Source organism: Orcinus orca, chromosome 21, assembly GCF_937001465.1.
Source record: "Orcinus orca chromosome 21, mOrcOrc1.1, whole genome shotgun sequence".
Taxonomy (NCBI): Eukaryota; Metazoa; Chordata; class Mammalia; order Artiodactyla; family Delphinidae; genus Orcinus; species Orcinus orca.
In genome coordinates, this window is record NC_064579.1 from 24,654,279 (window position 1) to 24,675,227 (window position 20,949).

General features: G+C 42.4%; 1 protein-coding gene across 36 annotated transcripts in view; it reads left to right on the forward strand.

The window, feature by feature from the left end:
• Window positions 1-20,949, forward strand: part of CLN8 (CLN8 transmembrane ER and ERGIC protein) — a 66,304-nt gene that overhangs the window by 25,215 nt on the left and 20,140 nt on the right. For 3 of the 36 annotated variants that reach the window (XR_007474596.1, XR_007474597.1, XR_007474611.1), the window contains 5 exons: window positions 55-1,418; window positions 2,516-2,655; window positions 3,714-3,857; window positions 5,410-6,166; window positions 6,896-13,220. The gene's annotated coding sequence lies outside the window, so the exon portion shown is untranslated. Of the gene's footprint in view, window positions 1-34; window positions 1,419-2,515; window positions 2,656-3,303; window positions 3,858-5,409; window positions 6,167-6,895; window positions 13,221-20,949 lie in introns of all 36 variants that reach the window. The other 33 variants (XR_007474632.1, XR_007474631.1, XR_007474606.1 and 30 more) reach the window with 32 other exon arrangements.

Here is a 20,949-nt window from a genome sequence, read left to right on the forward strand (position 1 = left end):
CATCTGGTTTTGAGCAGAGCACCACTTTAACTAGGTTTTCCCTTCTGGGTCAAGGAGTGTCTCGGTCTCCCGGCACTGCCTACAGTCGCCCCCTATTAGACCACGGCTCATCTGCACGCCAGTTGGAACAGCAGGTAGGAAACTTTCCATTCTTGTGCTAGGGAACTGTGACCCTGAGAAGCCCTGGACACTAGTCTGGTTCTGGTGACACTGGCTGTGTGAAAGAATGTGAAATTAGAGCTCTCTTCCATCTTGGAGTCCCCTAGGGTGTATTTTACAAAACTGGGACATTTTCAGCTAGGCTCCTATGTAAAGGAAGAAAATGTTATTTTATTGTAACACTGCTTAGCCCCAGTATTTCTTGGGGTCCAGGGAGAAATGGCCCCAGTAGCTCTCTAAATCACACCACCATATTTCATCTAAAACTGGGGAAGGTAAATGGTATGAAATTCTTCAGCCTTTATGCTATTGAATCAAAGTGAGCCTTCTGGAATGGGTTTGGCTCTTACCTTGGGTAGGTATGTGTTTGTGTCTTGGTGCGTGAGTCCAAACCCTGTTTTCTCTTCCTGGTTTGAACCTCGTTAGGGGGTCCTGGTGGTCCTGGTTTTGGGGGAGACCCCACTGGTAGGAGAGAAATTGAAAGGATTAATTGTTCTCAGAGACCGTCCTGGTATTGGCCCTCATTACAGGGCCCTGGTAACCTGAACGTGGTGTAGACACTCGTGGAAACTGATGCTTAAGCTGCTCTGAGCCTGATTCAGAGCCACCTGCAAGTTTGTCCGGAAGTGAGCTGTGTGAATGTGAGTGAATGACATGCGCTATTGTGTTATTTAAACTGAATTGGCTATTTGGGTACTGAAGGAACTCTCACCTTGAAAATGGCCAAAATGGGGCCTCTTGATGTTCTAAGAGACTGGTTGTTGCATATGCAGTGAGGGGAAGCTGGCTTCCTAAGAGGAACTTGCTTTACTCTCCCTGTGCCTTTGAGAAACAGATGTTCTGACAATCTCCAGTTCCTGAGACTGAAGAGAAAAAAGGGAAGGAGAGTTTTAACTGAGATCTGTGTCTATATGGGTGTCTGTGTATGTTATAGAGATATGTCTTTACCTTGAGATGCTATCAAAATTAATTTGTAAATGAGCTCTATGTAATTGGCTTAAAGGAAATTAAATGCTTATCTAAATTCTCAGAAATATAAAACTAACCCACCCAAATGCATTTCAGGTTCACATGATCCGGGAAATATTCAGTATTAAATATCTGGTGTTAAAGTTTAAGCTTGTTGATGGCTGAAGACAGAGATGCCTTCAGAGGCATGAACTATAATTTTTATTGTATTTAGGAAAGTTAATAAGATCTTATTAATCCTGTTACAGAATCTTCACAAGGAAAATAACTTGATACAATGGAACTTTTAAGTAAGTTAAATGTAAATAAGAAGAGTTCTGGGAGTTGAACTTTGGGAATAACTATGTTTTAGAAAATCTACTTAAAAATAGTCTGTCTAAATTTTGGCAATTTGAAACTTTAGAGTTTAGCTAAATTAATTGCTAAATGAGTCTAATTGCTAAATGAGTCTAAGTTTACCCACTTTGGTCTTATGAGAGAAAACCTAAACACGTTTGGGTTTGGGTTTGGGTTTTTTGGACACATGTCTTATACCACATTGAGGAAAGAAGTTATACCGTGAGAAGATGTAGTTTCTGGAGGTTGTAGAATATATTCATAAGTTTTCCAATCAGGAAACGGTGGTATGATCACAATTGCTTCTTTGTTTTTGCCAGAGATTACAGTTTTTAAGGGTTAAAAGTTGTAATATATGTAAAGCTACTAAAATAAGGGAAACATTTCAGTATATAAGAAGAGTAGGATGTTTGTTTTCATTAAAAGAAGGTTAAGAGGAGTGAAAATGCATTTTGTTAAGGGTAAAAGTAATTTGGTCCTAAAGCTGGTTATTTCTAAATGGGAAAGAAAATAAGGGACAAGCTAATATGGAAAAAAAGGTGTGACAGGTTAAAAAAAAAGGAACCCAGAACCCCAAAGCATCTGAGAGAGATTAAACTAAGATTGCTGGGTATGTTTAATTACATGGGAAGCATTCTCAAATGAGTGTTAAGCCTCCTTAGGTTATACTGTATGGGTAAATGTTATTAATATATTCTAGAAATTGTATGGAATTCTGAAAAATCTGGTGGTCCTGATAAAATGTCATAATTCTAGTTTTGTTAATTGAGGTCTATTTACTAAGACTCACCTCCCAGGTAGCTCATTATGTTACATAATTTATTTTATATTGGAGTATATAGTTGATTAACAAGGTTGTTAGTCTCAGGTGTACAGCAAAGTGATAGTTATACGTATACCTGTATCTATTCTCGTTTAAATTCTTTTCCCATTTAGGTTGTTACATAATATTAAGCAGAGTTCCCTGTGCTATGCATTAGGTCCTTGTTGGTTATCTATTTTTATATATAGTAGTGTATACATGTTAATCCCAAACTCCTTAATTGTCAAGTTTAATTGAATTATTAAAGGACACTCAAGTTTGTTTCTGAAGCTCATCACAGCAGTCTCTCTTTGGATAAAGATCATACATACTGGAAAAGGCATCACTGAAAGGACTGTCTCCAACCTAGATGGAAGGACTCTTACGAGGTATTTTTTTTTTAATTAAGCATCAATGATATTTAATTTTTATTGAAGTATAGTTTATTTACAGTGTTGTTTCAAGTGTACAGCAGAGTGATTCAGTTATGTATACATATATATCTGTTCTTTTTCAGATTCTTTTCCCTTATAGGCTCTTACAAGATATTGAGTATAGTTCCCTGGGCTATACAATAGGTCCTTGTTTATTTTATATACCGTAGTGTGGGTATGTTCATCCCAGACTCCTAATTAAAGTTGCTCATGCACAGTGAAACTGAAGGGAACTGATACAAATTCATATGTGACAACTTCACTAGAGAATCTTCTATCCTGAACGCTGAGGGCAACACACCCTGCACCCCTCTCCTGCACACTGTCTTTACAAACCCTCCCCTCAAAGATGGGGTGGTGGCGCAGGGGGTTCAGGTCTTTTGAGCACAAGCTGCTTGTCCTCCTTGTTTGGCCCCAGGTTGGATGCCTTACAAACGCTGCACTTTCCTTCACCACAACCCAGCCTTGCACCCCAGTTTCGTTCACCAACAATGGGCTGGGAGAGCTCGCCAGGTAGCCATGTCTTTTCTCACCTGTCAAACAGGTGGGACAGAGCCCATGTAATCATTTGCCAGTTTGTAGAAACGCTCTCCTCTCTTCCAGCCCATTATACAGGTGAACCTTGAATTGCATGGGCCCACTTAAAGGTGGATTTTATTCAATAAATATATGCGAAATTTTTTGGAGATTCGCAACAATTTGAAAAAACTCAGACAAACCACACAGCCTAGAAATATTGAAACAAGAGTCAGGTATGTCATGAATGCATGAAATACATGTAGGTACTACTCTATCCGTACACAGGCATAAGGTGAGTGGTATTTGATATAAAATTGAGAATGTGTTAGTGCTCTTACTGTTTTAGATCTTTGCCTCTCTCGTAGTTGGACAGACAGTGGATTAGCCTATCACAGATAAATGTCTTTTTACGTAGCAATGTTTCCAATACTGTGTTATGAATACGACTGACATTATAAGCCATAAAAAACATAACGAGTCATTCATTACCGTAGAGGCTAGGCCACTGTGAAGCACTCGTGTCAACTGCACCAGGCTACCGCTGACTGAAGAAAAACTCACAACCTTCAGTTTTTTGGGGCCTTACTGAAGACTATATAGCCTGTCAGACAGGCCTGCGAGGCTACGGAGGAGCCAGGGTACGTAGGAGTTTTTTGCTTGAAATAGGAAATGCTGAACAAAGATTCCTGCTAACCACAAAAACAGGCATCTCAGGTTAATGCTTTTAGTGCTTTTCTATGCGTGAGAAGATGCAAGAGTCTGGGCTCAGTGAAAATATCCTTCAGGTGTGCATATCCTTCAGGTGTGCATATCCTTCAGGTATGCATCTTAACTGAGGCCAGTATCCAGAGCACAGAATGTGGCCTGTTACCCTCCATTCATGGCCAGTTTGTCCCACGGTGCTGGGAATTCTCATTTCGTAGGTCAGATGAGGACTTGATAGGCCAACGTAGTATTTTTGGATTAGGCCCTGTTGACTAAAATTCTCTGCATCACCTGTCTTAACTAATCTGTTATGATCTAGGAAGTGTTTTTCCTTGTTTCTTCTCATATCTAGAGTTGCACCATTCCAGTTATTCAATACAGAGTCATATATGTGACTGATTGCCTCAAGATTTTAGCCCTCATTAATTTTGTCAAAGGCCTGGTTACACAGTGGGTAATACAAGACAACGATCTTATAAAACAGACAGGATATCAACAGGTAGTAACATTAATAAAGTCATACGTAGGGAATTAAGCCATGAGGTTCCAGAACCAAACCAGCTCCCTACAACCATCACCAAGACTAGGAAGTGAATCACTTAAGGCAGAAATCTGGTTTTTCACGTGGTCATTAAATGCATCCTAGTAGAGGATTTGTCTGGTATGAAAACACAGCATTCGGTTTGAATTATAGCACAGGTGCCTCCTTGAGATGCTATAAGGCTATCAAGGGCCATGTGATTCTGTAATACCACTTTTCTCATCGTAGAGGTGGCCTCAATGATTAATCATTTAGGGGGCTTTTGGGTGAATTCTGTTAAGGCTTTGATATGGGGAGGTACATCTTCCAATCCTACTAGTAGCATAAAAATAGATGCTACATGATCATACCAGGGGAATACAGATCTCTTGGTAAATTTGCTGGAGTCATCTCTAAATTAGCACACAAGTGGCCTTGAGCCCTAGGGAATCCTAAAGTACATCTTCCCATCCATCCTGGAAGAAGCCAGGGATGTAGATTGGTGCCACAAAACCACTGAGTTCCATTAGGTGCAACCCAGTTACTCCTGGGTGCCTGACCCAGTCTGTTCCATATCAATCATATCTTTAAGGGAAATGATGATACACTGACATTTTTCATTAAGGCACCCAGCCTAATTTTCTGGTGTTATTAGGCTGAATATCTTTAGTGTGATTTAATTGTTCCCAACATAGGGCGGCGCCTTAAAGGATCACAAGCCTGGTATTAGCCATATAAACCTATCCCATAACTGAGGGGGGGGTCCCTCCTAATAGTCAGGAAGTTATCATTTTTGACTGAAATTTAGCTTGTTGCTCTGACTGAGCTTGAGTAACTTTAAGGGAAAACTCATTTATGGCCAAAGTCAGAGCAAGAATGCTTGACTGGCCAAGTGAGGGGTTCCCATAGGAGGGAGCATCAGTTGCAGCTCAGACAGAACTACTTTTTTCTAAACTTTTCTACAGGCCATCCAATCAGAGCCTTGGAGAGGAGAAACCCACTAACCAGAAGTAGTGGATGTAGGTAACTGACCACAAACCCAACAACTGCAATGACTGCTAAAATCTGCACAGGATCGTACCCATGACAGAAAAACATTTGATTCATGCATAAAGTCCAAGAAATCAAGAAAATGTTATAAATAATCATACGGTCAGGTCCAGCATCTTGGGATAGCTGTCTCCTGATGTCATCATCTTCTCGTCCTGGCGTTGGTGTTTCTTTCCTATCAGAGCATCGCTTTAAGGTGAGTTTGAGGTCAGCAGTCCTCTCTATAGACCAGACGGTGCCTCTTTAGGTGGGAAATATGAATCCAAGAGTCAGTTACCTTCGATTTTGCTGTGCATGAGCTACTTAAAAGAACCTGATAGGGACTTTCCATCGAGGCTGGAGAGAGTCCTTTAAATGATGCCTTTTCCAGTATACAGAGTCTCCTGGTTGTAGGTCATAGGGCATCTGATCATCATTTAAAGAAAGCGTACTGTGATCAGTTATGCATTAACACTTATATGCATTAACTTATGCATTAACACTTATAACGTCCTGTTAATTCAATTAAACCCTTGCAATAACGTAACCTATCCCTTTTCATTACTATAGGTTCATATAATCCCCTCATCCAGTCTCACTGGTCTCCCCCTGATAATCTCAAAAGGAAACAAATGTTTTCCAAAACAGGTGGATCTGAGGTTGAGGAGAACCAATGGAAGGGCCTCAGGCCAGGTAAGGAATAAGCATTCATCATCTTAGCCAGTTGGGTTTTAATTGTTCCATTTGTTCTTTCTACTAACCCAGAGGGCTGGTGGTGATCAGCACAATGGAAATGCTGCATAATTGGCCAAATCTTAACAATTTGTCCAGTAAAATGAGTTCCTCTGTCACTATGTGGTTCTGAGGGGACTCCCCAAATGGGCATCACTCTTGGTAAAATAAAATGTCCTACACATTGGGCTGTGGCCCTTCAGCATGGGATGCCTCAACCCAGTGTGAAAACATACAAATCATAACAAGAACATACTGATAACCTTGAGAGGGGGGCATTGTATAAAATCAGTCTGCCAAGTCGCAACGAGACCTGCAGGTCGTGGCAAATTCCCTTGAGAACTATGTAACGGTTTCCCTGGCTTATATTTTGGACAAGTGGTACATCTTGAATAATTCCCGAGCTCTCACAAAAGCCTTTCAACAGTTTTTTACCCCATAATACCGTCCTACCTGGGTTCCAATGTGTTAACTCGGGAATATATTGCAAAATAGGACATTGAGCTTCAAAGGGAAGGATAGGCCTCCCGTCTGGGTGTATCCACAGCTTTGTGTGAGTTCAGGCTGCCTCCCTTGTGTGTCCAGGTGTCTGTTTTCTGGTGCCATTCCTTGAAACTTGACCATGTCAGCAAGGTTGCTGGGAGGCTGAAAGGGAAAGGCAGTGGTTAGTTGCTTGTTTTCGTTTTGCAGAGCCTCAGTCTTGGCAACGTGATCAGCTAAAGAGTTTCCTTTTGCTTCAGCAGTGTCAGCCTTTGAATGATACCTTAATGGCAAGTGCACCTGGCATGCAGAATGGCATCCAACAAGTCTGCTACATGTTTACCATTTTTAATAGGCTGTCCTCGGGATGTTAGAAATCCTGTTGCCAAAGCATACCCAAGTCATGGTCCCCCCCAGAAGCATGGCGGCCGTCTGTGTAGCTATCAGCGGGCTTTCCTTTTGCCAACGGGCAGGCTCTCAGTGCTATTAGTTCAGCCTGTTGGACAGAAGAGACATGAGACAAGGGACCATTTTCTAGGACAGACACTGGAGGAACAATGGCATAGCCAGCCTGGCACCTCCCATGAGGTCCTCGCAGATACGCACCACCCATGAGTAACAAAGTCAGGATTATCCATTGGGCTTTCTTGAAAATCAGTCCTGGGATAGAAGAGAGAACGTCTGAGTCTTCTGGGAGCAAGGTGACTGGATAAAGTTAGTCACACCTGTGGGGAGAGATTTGGTGAGAGCGAGACAATCTCATTAGAAGTTAATCGGCCTGAATAACGTGTGTGATGAGAGTTTAGTAAAGCTTCCGTGGCATGGGGGACAAAGATGGTGAGAGTGACTCACGATGCAGCACAGCTGTTGCTGAGACAGCCCCGGGACAAGGGCGGGGGAAGCCCTTGTCTACTGCAGCTGTATAACCGTTATACAGCTGGCTGTATAACCTATTGGTGGGTAGTACCGCCGTGTTGCTGGGTTAATACTCCCTGTGGCACCTTTGTTTTCATGTACAAAGAGAAAAAGGGGTAAATCATAAAAAGCTGGGTTCTTTTTAGTGTCTCCCTGGCTTCAGAATGTTTTATTTCCCAGAGGTTCAGCTTGGCCTTGTTTGAACAAGTTACATAATGGTTGGGCCACTAAAATAAAAACTTTGTAATCTAGTTCCTGCAATAGCCTGCAGGATCTAGAAATCCCTCAAATGCCCTTTTGTCCTAGGGGCAGGGAAAGCCAAAATGTATTTCACCGTCAATTAAAGATCCTTTAGATATCATTTGTTCTAAATATTTCACATTAGCCTTACAAAATTGTAATTTTTCCTCACTTTGTCCCTTTGAGCTAGTCTTGAAGTACAGGCTGTCTTCCTATTTATCAAAGAATTTGAACACAATAGCAAATCACCTGCACATTGTATCAAAACTGATTTATGAGGAAAAGCTAGATCATCTAGGTACGTTTTTAATACCTGGGAAAGGTGAGTACAGCCCTGCCACGTTACAGTCCGTGTATGCTGCCGTTCATCCCAAGTAAAGGCAAAGGGTACTGGCCACCAGGATGCACAGGGATGCTAAACAGTGCACTGTGGAGGCCCCAGAAAAGAAGTCACTGTTCTTAGGAACACAGGACAGAAAGGCATGGGGGTTGGCACTACACAAATGGCAAGGAGTAATGACGACACTGCTAGAGCTCAAACCCTACACGAACCTCCAGCCCTTGCTGCCATTAGGTTTGCTAACTGGCAGGATGAGTGTGTTACAAGGCCCGGTGCAAGGCGTGAAGTCTTTCTCAATGTAAGCTGGTGTCAGGTGTTATTCCCTCCGTGGCTTCCTGCCTCCATATGGGTACAGGCGCGGTTCTTCTCATCTTGGGTCGTTTTAACAGGCGGTGTGGAATGTATTTCCATATGTCAGTAACTCTTCAGGTACTAAACCTAGCAAGTCTTCGTCAGCATCACCTTGAAGATGGCTCACAAACATTGTATGATGAAGGAAATCAGCTCTAAAAACATCTCCCCCTTAGGAGTAAGGAAATATGGGCTTCATAAGTTTCTAATAAATCTCTTCCTGTTAGGTGAATAGGGGTGCTTTCTACTAGAAAAGATGAGTGCCTTCCTTTAAGTTCTCCTAAGTAAAATGCTAAAGATAATGGTTTAAGAGCCTTAAGAGGTGCAGTAGAAATCCCTACCATCTACACTGAAGTATTACTTCATGGGAGGGAGCCTCTGGTTTTGGTTTAAAACTGAAAAGGTGGTCCCTGTATCTATTAGGGCTTTGTTTCTCTCTGTCTTGTCTCTCTACTTCTCCCAGGGTGTTACAGAAGAAAGACTGCCACTGTTCCCTCAGAGGAGCCCTATTCTTGTTTAACTCGGTGTTCTGATCTGAAATCTAGTCTGTTCTTGAAATCTTTCTTCATTTTTCTACAGTTCCTTTTTTTTTTTTAAACACAGTAAAAGAAAATGCTAGTCTTCTGTCAGTCGAGGATTGAACGGGGGTTTGTTAACTGTAGCCTGACCTTGCTTGCTTAATTGGCACAGTTGAAGCCTCACGATTTTTTTTCATAAATTTATCTTTAGCTGCGTTGGGTCTTCATTGCAGCGTGTCAGTGCGTGGGCTTTCTCTAGTTGCAGTGTGCAGGCTTCTCGTTGCAGAGCATGGGCTTCAGTAGTTGTGGCATGCAGGCTCTAGAGCGCAGGCTCAGTAATTGCTCCGCAGCACGTGGGATCTTCCTGGACCAGGGCTTGAACCTGTATCCCCTGCATTGGCAGGCGGATTCTTAACTGCGGTGTCATCAGGGAAGTCCCGAAGGTTCACAATTTTTATAGATGTATCCTCTCTGATGGTTTTGAAAAGCTATCAGCCAGCGTGGTAAGGGCATTTGTATGTAACACTGACCAACCTAAGCTGTGTTTTTAATTACAGTAGCCAATTCCTCATTTATACCTTCTGAAATGGACTTAAGCAAAGGATCATTGTGGTGGTTAGAGAACATTCAGATGTTATGCCAGAATGTTGTTTAAAAGTTCTCACACCATAATCTAGGATTTTATCTTCTGTTTGCACTGCTGAATTTTTGTCTAGGCTATGGCTTTTGGGGAAAACTCTGGGATAAATGAGTAATTTATGAGCTAATTCCTTGCATTCAACTCGAAAATCGAAGTTTGTTAAGGGCTGTTTCCATTCTGCTTTCTCTATCCATTGCCTTGCTTTACTTTCAGAAAGGAATAGCTATATCACTGGATACACATCTGCAAACCCAGACTCACGGGTTTGGATGGCTAACTCGTATTCCCTGCATATCCCAATGGGCCTTGACTAGGGTCAGGAAACCCCTTAGCTAAAGCCCTAAGTTTTGCTCGAGTCCAGGGTGTGTATGTAAGCACAGAGGACAGTGCCCCTCTTCCTGTGAAAGGTTTCTCCTTAAAGGGGGATAGAAGTACTTCTGATTTAATGTCCTCCTTTGCTGGGGGGAGAGGAAGCAGCAAGGGGCGGAGGTGATGGAAGAGAGAAGGGAACAGCATCTGGGTCAGGGGGTTCAGATAAAAGAGGAAATGAGGGGGAGCAGAGGGAGAGGCAGGGTTAATACTGGCAGCTTTCAGAAATGTTGATAAAGTAAGTTTTGGTTGATTTCCTGCAGAAGCTTATCATTTCGTCTTTAGAAGCTTCTGAATATCCATAAGCATTCCCTTCCATCTGTCTGATCTTGTGGACTGCTTTTGCTAGCTGCATGCATACACAGGAAAATTCTGGAATGTCAGAAGAACCCAAATGTGGCCATTTGAGGTTGTGATCTCCTTTAGTGTGGTTTCTCCAATCAAGTAAGTATTTGCAGGTATAAATTCCATACATATTGTACCTGAACCTGGCCTGGGTGCTAGTTGGAGGCTAGCAATCTGTCCTTTTTGTTTTGAAAGCTTTGTTTCCCATTCCAAGGTCGATCTGTTGAGATAAGAATCATTACTGGTGATCCCATGGTGGGCCAGCGTGCTGGCTGTGAGCCTGATTCCTCGGGATTTTAGCCCCGAGCCATTGCAGCGCTCTTACAGGTCCTACTTTCTGTAGCCTAAGACCACAGTGGGTGCTTGCAGCACCGAGTGGCCGGCTCTTATGTGTGTCCCCAGCTGAGATGAGTGGGTTTCCCTCTACAGATGGCAGCCCAGTATGAGGACTTACCTCCACCACTCCCACAAGTTTCCCAGTTGCCTGAGAAAGCCAGTGCTGTCAGGAAGGAGATGGCTCATAAGGGCTTTCAGCTCCGAAGAAGGGACATCTTCATTTTTATTCCAATAATCTGTTAAAGTAGCCAAATAAAGGAAAAATGACATGTCAGTCTCCCACCTAATTTCCCAGTCCAACCAAACTCAGTGTCTTTCAACTGAGTAAAATCTCCCCAACATCTCTCAACTGGGATAACCCAGGTTCTTCTTCTTGAAATTAAATTCAAGGAAAACCTCCTCCTCCAGTGAGGGATTTATCCACCACCGAATACAATAGGATCAGCCAGTAACAGGAGATCTGAGACCGGGGGGCTCACCAAGGAGACGGCTGGGCACAAGAGGCCTCTGCAGGGCTCAGGCAGAAGAGAAGCCTGCTCCAGGTTCCCTTCCGGTCACCAAAGCCACTGACTGAGGGAAAACATACAACCCAAAAGCTGCAAGTTAAAGTTTTAAGCCCAGGAGACAGCCTCTCAGGAGGTAAGGGAGGTGCCAAGATGCTTCGAGTTTTTGCTGGAAAACAAGAATTTAGTCAAAGATTACTGCTTATCACACACACCAAAGCCCCAGACAGTTCATTACTGCTTATCACACACACCAAAGCCCCAGACAGTTCAGGTTAATAACTTTAGTGCTTTTGTTTGTATGGGAAGATGAAGAATCTGGCTTCACTGAAATTATTCTTTAGATGTGCACTTAAACGATCTAGGGCTGGTACCCGGAGCACAGAATGTTTCCTGAATCCCCGCAGGGCATGCCGTCAGGGCAGCTGCAGCGGCTGATGGCTTGATCATGCCCAGTATTCTTTGTTTACTGGAATGGCAGGTGACACTCCCTGTCTACACTGCATACATCATATTGCTGTTGCTTCGTTATCAATGCCTGAACCATTATTCCTATAAATAAAAATGAATTTTCACATTGTTTTTGATGTCTAGCATTAGTAATAATATGGAACCTCTGCAGTGTTTTGTATCATAATACTGACAGATGACTCATCTTGTAAACGTACATCATTGATAAATGCAGTATTATAAGTATTCCTTATGATGTTAACATTTTCTCTAGCTTACTTCCCTGTAACAATGCAGTGTATACACACATAGAAAATATGTTAATTGACTACATTATTGGTAAGGCTTCTGGTCAACAGTATAGTAGTTGAGTTTAGGGGAGTCAAAAGTTACACGCAGGAGAGAGAGTTCCCAAGATGGCAGAGGGGAGACCCTGAGCTCGCCTGCTCTCAAGGGCAAACCAGAATTACAGTGTGCGAAGAATCTATTGTTGACAAAGACTCGAACCTACCAGAAAAGATCTGCAAGTGATAAAGAAGGAAGCACAAGCTGAGTAGGAGGGGCCGAGCCACAGCACCGTCGAGACCCCCCAAAGGAGGGAGAACAAGGTGGCAGCGGAGGGCGTGGAGCTCACCCCCTCCCACAGACGTCAAATGCATCTACACGTGGAGCAGTTCTCAGGGGAACTACGTGGAAACTGGCAGAGCTGCTGTACAACCAAGGCTGCAGGAAGATACGTAACCAGCGAGATCAGGAAGAAAAGCATTGGTTCGGGACCCCTGCCCCTGGGAGGGTACTAAGAAGGGGAGATTGTGCGGGTGGACACTTGCCCTTGGGAGTGAGCCAGGCAAGCCAGACTGGGCCTCCCAGGCCTGGGGCCCTGCGTAGTGGACACAAGCCTCCCTTGGCTGGTTGGAGAACTGCTGTGACAGGTATGAAGGCTGGAGAAGCCTAGGCTCTGTTCATGAGGAGTGCATAGGTGCTGGCTCGCCACTGGACAGGCTGGAGAGAGGTCTGACCTAGTGGCTCCCAGCCTGCCAGGCTCCCCAGTCCGAGTGAGGAGACACACCATGCACTCCACGCCACACCTCAGCAGTGTTTCTAGGGCAGCCAGGCTCTGGGAGGAGACTCAATTGAGGGCCACAGGGGTGGCCTAGGGGCCCGGGGTGAGGTCCAGAGGGGGTGGTGGCAGCCACTGTCAGTGCACCACACAGGCAGCCCAGACCCTCTTAACAATGGGGCTGCTGGAACCCCTACAGCACACCACGATCCCCCACTCCCAGCTGAGCTCACCCACCCACTCCACGCCACAGCCTTGCACTAGGTCTCGGACAGCCACAACAGGGAAAAGACGCGACACTGGGCTGCATCCAGCGGGAAGGGCAGACACCAGCACAGACCTCTGTGAGGCACACGAGCCCCACTTGCTCCAGCAATCCCCTCCTTCGGAGCAACGGCCCCAATGCAGAAAGAAGGAAAAACACACTTCAAGGAACAGAGCCATCCACTCCCTTTGAGATCACAGCAGGTAACTGTTTCACCTAAATTCATAGACACAGAAATTTAAGAAAAATGACAACACAGGGGAACTACTCTCAACTGAAAGAGAGCAAAGCCCTGAAAAAATAATGAAACAAAGGTAATGAGTCTACCAGTGAATTAAAAATGCTAACTGAATTAAGAATTGATCTAAGCACAGATTATTTTAATTAGGAACTAGAAGCTATAAAGACAGCCTAATCAAAAATAGATAATTTAAAAAAACAGGTAATTAAATCTGAGATTAAAAAGCGCTCTAGAAGCAATGAATAGCAGACTGAATGACACAGAACAACACATAAGTGAACTGAGAGAGAGAATAGAAATCACCCAATCAGAACAGCAGACAGAAAGACGCATGAAAAAAAGAAAGCAACATACAGGATCTATGAGATAATATAAAATTGTGTCAGCATTTCCATAATAGGGATTCTCCACAAGGAGAAGGAAGGGGATCAAATGTATTTTGAAGAAATTATGGCTGAAAACTTCCCAAACCTAAAAAAGGAAACAGATACCCAAGTACAGGAAGCATAGAGGGTCCCAAACAACATGAACACAAAGAGACTCACACTGAGACATACCACGATTAAAACAGCAAAAGTTATAGAGGATTCTAAAGGCAACAACAGGAAAACAGAGTTATATACAAGGGAATCCCCATAACGCTATCAGCTGATTCCCCTGTGGAAAGTTTGCAGGCCTAAAGGGGGCAGCATATATACAGAGTTCTCAAAGGGACAACCCTGCCACCTCAGATACTGCACCCAGTAAGATCATCATATGAGACAGAAGGATAAAGAATTTCTCAGGCAGTCAAAATCCAAAAGAATTCAGTAATACTAAAACTATTCTAGAAGTGTTGAAGGGTCTTTTTGAAACGGAGTAGCAGGAATCTGTAGGAAAGGGAAAAGCCCAATAGGAAAGGCAAATATATACTAAGGATTTAAGATCACTGAAACCAGTATGTAGACTGAAACACAAAACAAGATTGTAAAAGCAATTACAACTACAACTAACAGAAAAGGGATGAACGTGAAGATGTAAACTATAACATCCAATATACACAGTGTACGAGGGGAGTAAAAAAAAATATTTTAGGACATGTCTGAACTTAAATGACTATCAGTTTAAAGCAAGTACCTATAATTTTGGGTCAACATATAAGCCCCATAGTAACCACAAATCAAAAACCTACCACAGATACACAAAAATCCAAAAGAAAGGAAACCAAGCATACTACTGAAGAAAAATCAAACCACAACATGAGAGACAAGCAACAGAAGAACTACAAAAAGTGGGAAACAGAATAAAAATAGCAATAGGTATGTACTTAACATTAACGCCTTTAAATGTCAGTGGTCTAATGCTCCAGTCAGCAGACACAGGGTGGAGTTTTCAAAGCGTGCATTTTTCTCTGAGTTGGAACTCCTCCACAACTGACTATCCCTAAGGGGCTGATGAGCTGCCCGGGCCTGGGAGGAAAGGATCCAAACCTTCCGAAAGGTGAGCTCTGCATTGGCCAAAAAGGTTAAAGGTCTGATTTCCTCTCCTACAAGTGTGAGGACATAAATCAGTTTCTGGGCTGGAGAAAACTTTAGATAAACTAGAGGCAAAAAGGGGATAAAGCTCTCCAGCTTCTTCTTCAACTTGGTCGCTGCTGCTGCAGCCCCTCCTAGGATTCCCACCAAAATCACAACTGCTGAACAAGCATTGACAAAAAAAAAAAAAAAAAGGAACTGAGATTGGTTCAAGATGACAGAGTACAAGGACGTTCTGCACCAGAATCACAACTAACTGCTGAACAGTCATCCACAGGGAGACACTGGAACTCACCAAAAAAGATACCCCACATGCAAAGACAAAGGAGAAGCCACGGTGAGACAGTAGGAGGGGCGCAATCACAATAAAATCAAACCCCGTAACTGCTGGGTGGGTGACTCACAAACTGGAGAACACTTATACCACAGAAGTCCACCCACTGGAGTGAAGGTTCTGAGACCCGCGCCAGGCTTCCCAACCTGGGGGTCTGGCAATGGGAGGAGGAATTCCTAGAGAATCAGACCTTGAAGGCTAGTGAGATTTGATTGCAGGACTTCAACAGGACTGGGGGAAACAGAGACTCCACTCTTGGAGGACACTAACAATGTACTGTGCACATTGGGACCCAGGGGAAGGAGCAGTGACCCCATAAGAGACTGAGCCAGACCTACCTGCTAGTGTTGGAGGGTCTCCTGCAGAGGCAGGGGGTGGCTCTATTTCACTGTGGGGACAAGGACACTGGCAGCAGAAGTTCTGGGAAGAACTCCTTGGTGTGAGCCCTCCCAGAGTCCACCATTAGCTCCACCAAAGAGCCCAGGTACGCTCCAGTGTTGGGTCGCCTCAGGCCAAACAACCAACAGGGAGGAAACCCAGCCCCACCCATCAGCAGTCAAGCAGATTAAAGTTTTATTGAGCTCTGCCCACCAGAGCAACACCCAGCTCTACCCACCACCAGTCCTTCCCATCAGGAACTTGCAGAAGCCTCTTAGATAGACTCATCCACCAGAGGGCAGACAGCAGAAGCAAGAAGAACTAGAATCCTCCAGCCTGTGGGGAAAAAAACCACATTCACAGAAAGATAGACAAGATGAAAAGGCAGAGGGCTGTGTACCAGATGAAGGAACAAGAGAAAACCCCAGAAAAACAACTAAATGAAGTGGAGATAGGCAACCTTCCAGAAAAACAATTCAGAATAATGATAGTGAAGATAATCCAGGACCTCGGAAAAAGAATGGAGGCAAAGATCAAGAAGATGTAAGAAATGTTTAAAAAAGACCTAGAAGAATTAAAAAAACAAAGAAACAGATGAACAATACAATAACTGAAATGAAAAATACACTAGAAGGAATCAATAGTAGAATAAATGGGGCAGAAGAACGGATAAGTGACCTGGAAGGCAGAATGGTGGAATTCACTGCCATGGAACAGAATAAAGAAAAAAGAATGAAAAGAGGGCTTGCCTGGTGGCACAGTGGTTTAGAGTCCGCCTGCTGATGCAGGGGACACAGGTTCGTGCCCCGGTCCGGGAAGATCCCACATGCCACGGAGCGGCTGGGCCCGTGAGCCATGGCCGCTGAGCCTGCGCGTCCAGAGCCTATGCTCTGCAACGGGAGAGGCCACAACAGTAAGAGGCCCGTGTACCGCCAAAAAAAAAAAAAAAAAACCAAAGAATAAAAAGAAATGTAGACAGCCTAAGAGACCTCTGGAACAACATTAAATCCAACAACATTCGCTTTATAGGGGTCCCAGAAGGAGAAGAGAGAAAGGACCTGAGAAAATATTTGAAGAGATTATAGTTGAAAACTTCCCTACCATGGGAAAGGAAATAGCCACCCAAGTCCAGGAAGTGCAGAGAGTCCCATACAGGATAAATCCAAGGAGAGACATGCCGAGAGACACATAGTAATCAAATTGGCAAAAACTAAAGACAAAGAAAAATTATTGAAAGCAAGGGAAAAAGGACAAACAACATACAAGGGAACTCCCATAAGGTTAATAGCTGATTTCTCAGCAGAAACTCTACAGGCCAGAAGGGAGTGGCATGACACATTTAAAGTGATGAAAGAGAAGAAACTACAACCAAGGTAACTCTACCCAGCAAGGATCTCATTCAGATTCGATGGAGAAATCAAAAGCTTTACAGACAAGCAAAAGCTAAGAGAATTCAGCACCACCAAACCAGCTCTACAACAAATGGTAAAGGAACTTCTCTAAATGGGAAACACAAGAGAAGAAAAGGACCTACAAAAACAAACCGAAAACAATTAAGAAAATGGTAACAGGAACATACATATTGATAATTACCTTAAACGTGAATGGATTAAATGCTCCAACCCAAAGACACAGGCTCGCTGAAAGATACAAAAACAAGATCCATATACATGCTCTCTACAAGAGACCCACTTCAGACCTAGGGACACATACAGACTCAAAGTGAGGGGAAGGAAAAAGATATTCCATGCAAATGGAAATCCAAAGAAAGCTGGAGTAGCAATATTTATATCAGATAAAATAGACTTTAAAATAAAGAAGGTTACAAGAGACAAGGAAGGACTACATAATGATCACGGGATCGATCCAAGAAGATATAGCAATCATAAATATATATGCACCCAACGCAAGAGCACCTCAATACATAAGGCAACTGCTAACAGCTCTAAAAGAGGAAATCGACAGCAACACAGTAATAGTGGGGGACTTTAACACCTCACTTACACCAACAGACAGATCATCCAAACAGAAAATTAATAAGGAAACACAAGCTTTAAATGACACAATAGACGAGATAGATTTAACTGATATTTATAGGACATTCCATCCAAAAACAGCAGATTACACTTTCTTCTCAAGTGCACACAGAACATTTTCCAGGATAGATCACATCTTGGGTCACAAATCAAGCCTCAGTAAATTTAAGAAAACTGAAGTCATATGAAGCATCTTTTCTGACCACAACACTATGAGATGAGAAATCAATTACAGGGGAAATAATGCGTTACTAAATAACCAAGAGATCACTGAAGAAATCAAAGAGGAAATCAAAAAATACCTAGAGACAAATGACAATGAAAACACAATGATCCAAAACCTGTGGGATGCAGGACTTCCCTGGTGGCGCAGTGGTTGAGAGTCCGCCTGCTGATGCAGGGCACACAGGTTCGTGCCCCGGTCTGGGAAGATCCCACATGCCGCGGAGCGGCTAGTCCTGTGAGCCATGGCCGCTGAGCCTGCGCGTCCGGAGCCTGTGCTCCACAACGGGAGAGGCCACAACAGCCAGAGACCCGCATACCGCAAAAAAAAAAAAAAAAAAAAAAACAACCTATGGGATGCAGCAAAAGCAGTTCTAAGAGGGAAGTTTATAGCAATACAAGCCCACCTCAAGAAAAATCAAACAATCTAACCTTACACCTCAAGGAACTAGAGAAAGAAGAACAAACAAAACCCAAAGTTAGCAGAAGGAAAGGAATCATAAAGATCACAGCAGAAATAAATGAAATAAAAACAAAGAAAACAATAGCAAAGATCAATACAACTAAAATCTGGTTCTTTGAGAAGATAAACAAAATTGATAAACCATTAGCCAGACTCATCAAAAGGGAGTGGACTCAATAAAATTAGAAATGAAAAAGAAGTTACAACAGACATCGCAGGAATACAAAGCATCCTAAGAGACTACTAGAAGCAGCTCTATGCCAATAAAATGGACAACCTGCAAGAAATGGACAAATTTTTAAGAAAGGTATAACCTTCCAAGACTGAACCAGGAAGAAATAGAAAATATGAACAGACCAATCACAAATAATGAAATTGAAACTGTGATTAAAAATCTTCCAACAAACAAAAGTTCAGGACCAAATGGCTTCACAGGTGAATTCTATCAAACATTTAGAGAAGAGCTAACACCCATCTTTCTCAAACTCTTCCAAAAAATTGCAGAGGAAGGAACACTCCCAAACTCATTCTATGAGGCCACCATCACCCTGATACCAAAACCAGACAAAGATACTACAAAAAAAGAAAATTACAGACCAATATCCCTGATGAATATAGATGCAAAAACTCTCAACAAAATACTAGCAAACAGAATCCAACAACACATTAAAAGGATCGTACACCAGGATCAAGTGGGATTTATCCCAGCGATGCAAGGTTCTTCAATACATGCTAATCAATCAATGTGATACACCATATTAACAAATTGAAGCATAAAAACCATATGATCATCTCAATAGATGCAGAAGAAGCTTTTGACAAAATTCAACACCCATTTATGATAAAAACTCTCCAGAAAGTGGGCACAGAGGGAACCTACCTCAACATAATAAAGGCCATATATGACAAACCCACAGCAAACATCATTCTTAATGGTAAAAAACTGAAACCATTTCCTCTACGATCTGGAACAAGACAAGGATGTCCACTCTCACCACTATTATTCAACATACTTTTGGAAGTCCTAACCACAGCAGAGAAGAAATAAAAGGAATCCAAATTGGAAAAGAAGAAGTAAAACTGTCACTGTTTGCCAATGACATGATACATAGAGAATCCTAAAGATGCCACCAGAAAACTACTAGAGCTAGTCAATGAATTTGGTGAAGCTGCAGGATACACAATTAATGCACAGAAATCTCTTGCATTCCTATACACTAATGATGAAAAATCTGAAAGAGAAATTAAGGAAACACTCCCATTTACCACTGCAACAAAGAGAATAAAATACCTAGGAATAAACCTACTTAGGGAGACAAAAGACCTATATGCAGAAAATATAAGACACTGATGAAAAATATTCAAGATGATACAGAGATATACCATGTTCTTGGACTGGAACAATTAATACTGTGAAAATGACTATACTACCCAAAGCAATCTACAGATTTAATGCAATCAAATTGCCAATGGCATTTTTTACAGAACTAGAACAAAAAAATCTTAATATTTGTATGGATACACAAAAGACCCCTAATAGCCGAAACAGTCTTGAGGGGAAAAAACAGAGCTGGAGGAATCAAGACTCCTGACTTCAGACTATACTACAAAGCTACAGTAATCAAGACAATATGGTACTGGCACAAAAACAGAAATACAGATCAATGGAACAGGATAGAAAACCGAGAGATAAACCCACACACTTATGGTCAACTAATCTATGACAAAGGAGGCATGGATATACAATGGAGAAAAGACAGTGTCTTCAATAAGTGGTGGTGGGAAAACTGGACAGCTACATGTAAAAGAATGAATTTGAACACTCCCTAACACCATACACAAAAATAAACTCAAAATGGATTAGAGACCTAAAGACCGGACACTATAAAACTCTTAGAGGAAAACACAGGAAGAACAACCTTTGACATAAATTACAGCAAGATCTTTTTCTATCCACCTCCTAGAGTAATGGAAATAAAAACAAGAGTAAATAAATGGGACCTAATTAAACTTAAAAGCTTTTGCACAGGAAACCATAAACAAAACCAAAAGACAACCCTCAGAATGGGAGAAAATATTTGCAAATAAAGCAACTGACAAGGGAGTAATCTCCAAAATACATAAACAGCTCATGCAGCTCAATATCAAAAAAACAAGCCAATAAAAAAATGGATGGAAGATCAAAATAGACATTTCTCTAAAGAAGACATACAGATGGCCAAAAAGCACATGAAAAAAAGTTCACCATCACTAATTATTAGAGAAGTGCAAATCGAAACTACAATGAGATACACCTCACACCAGTCAGAATGGGCACCATCAAAAATTTACAAACAATAAATGCTGGAGAGGCTGTGGAGTGAAGGGAACCCTCTTGTACTGTTGGTGGTAATGTAAATTGATACAGTCACTATGGAGAACAGTACAGAGGTTCCTTAAACTAAAAACAGAATTACCATATGACCCAGCAGATGTGGATGGACCTAGAGTGTCATACAGAGTGAAGTAAGAAAGAGAAAAACAAATGGTACAGATGAACCAGTTTGCAAGGCAGAAATAGAGACACAGATGTAGAGAACAAACAGATGGACACCAAGGGGGTAAAGGATGGGTGGAATGAATTGAGAGACTGGGATTGACATATATACACTAATATGTATAAAACAGATAACTAATGAGATCCTGCTGTATAGCACAGGGAACTCCACTTAGCTGTACAGCAGAAACTAACACAACGTTGTAAA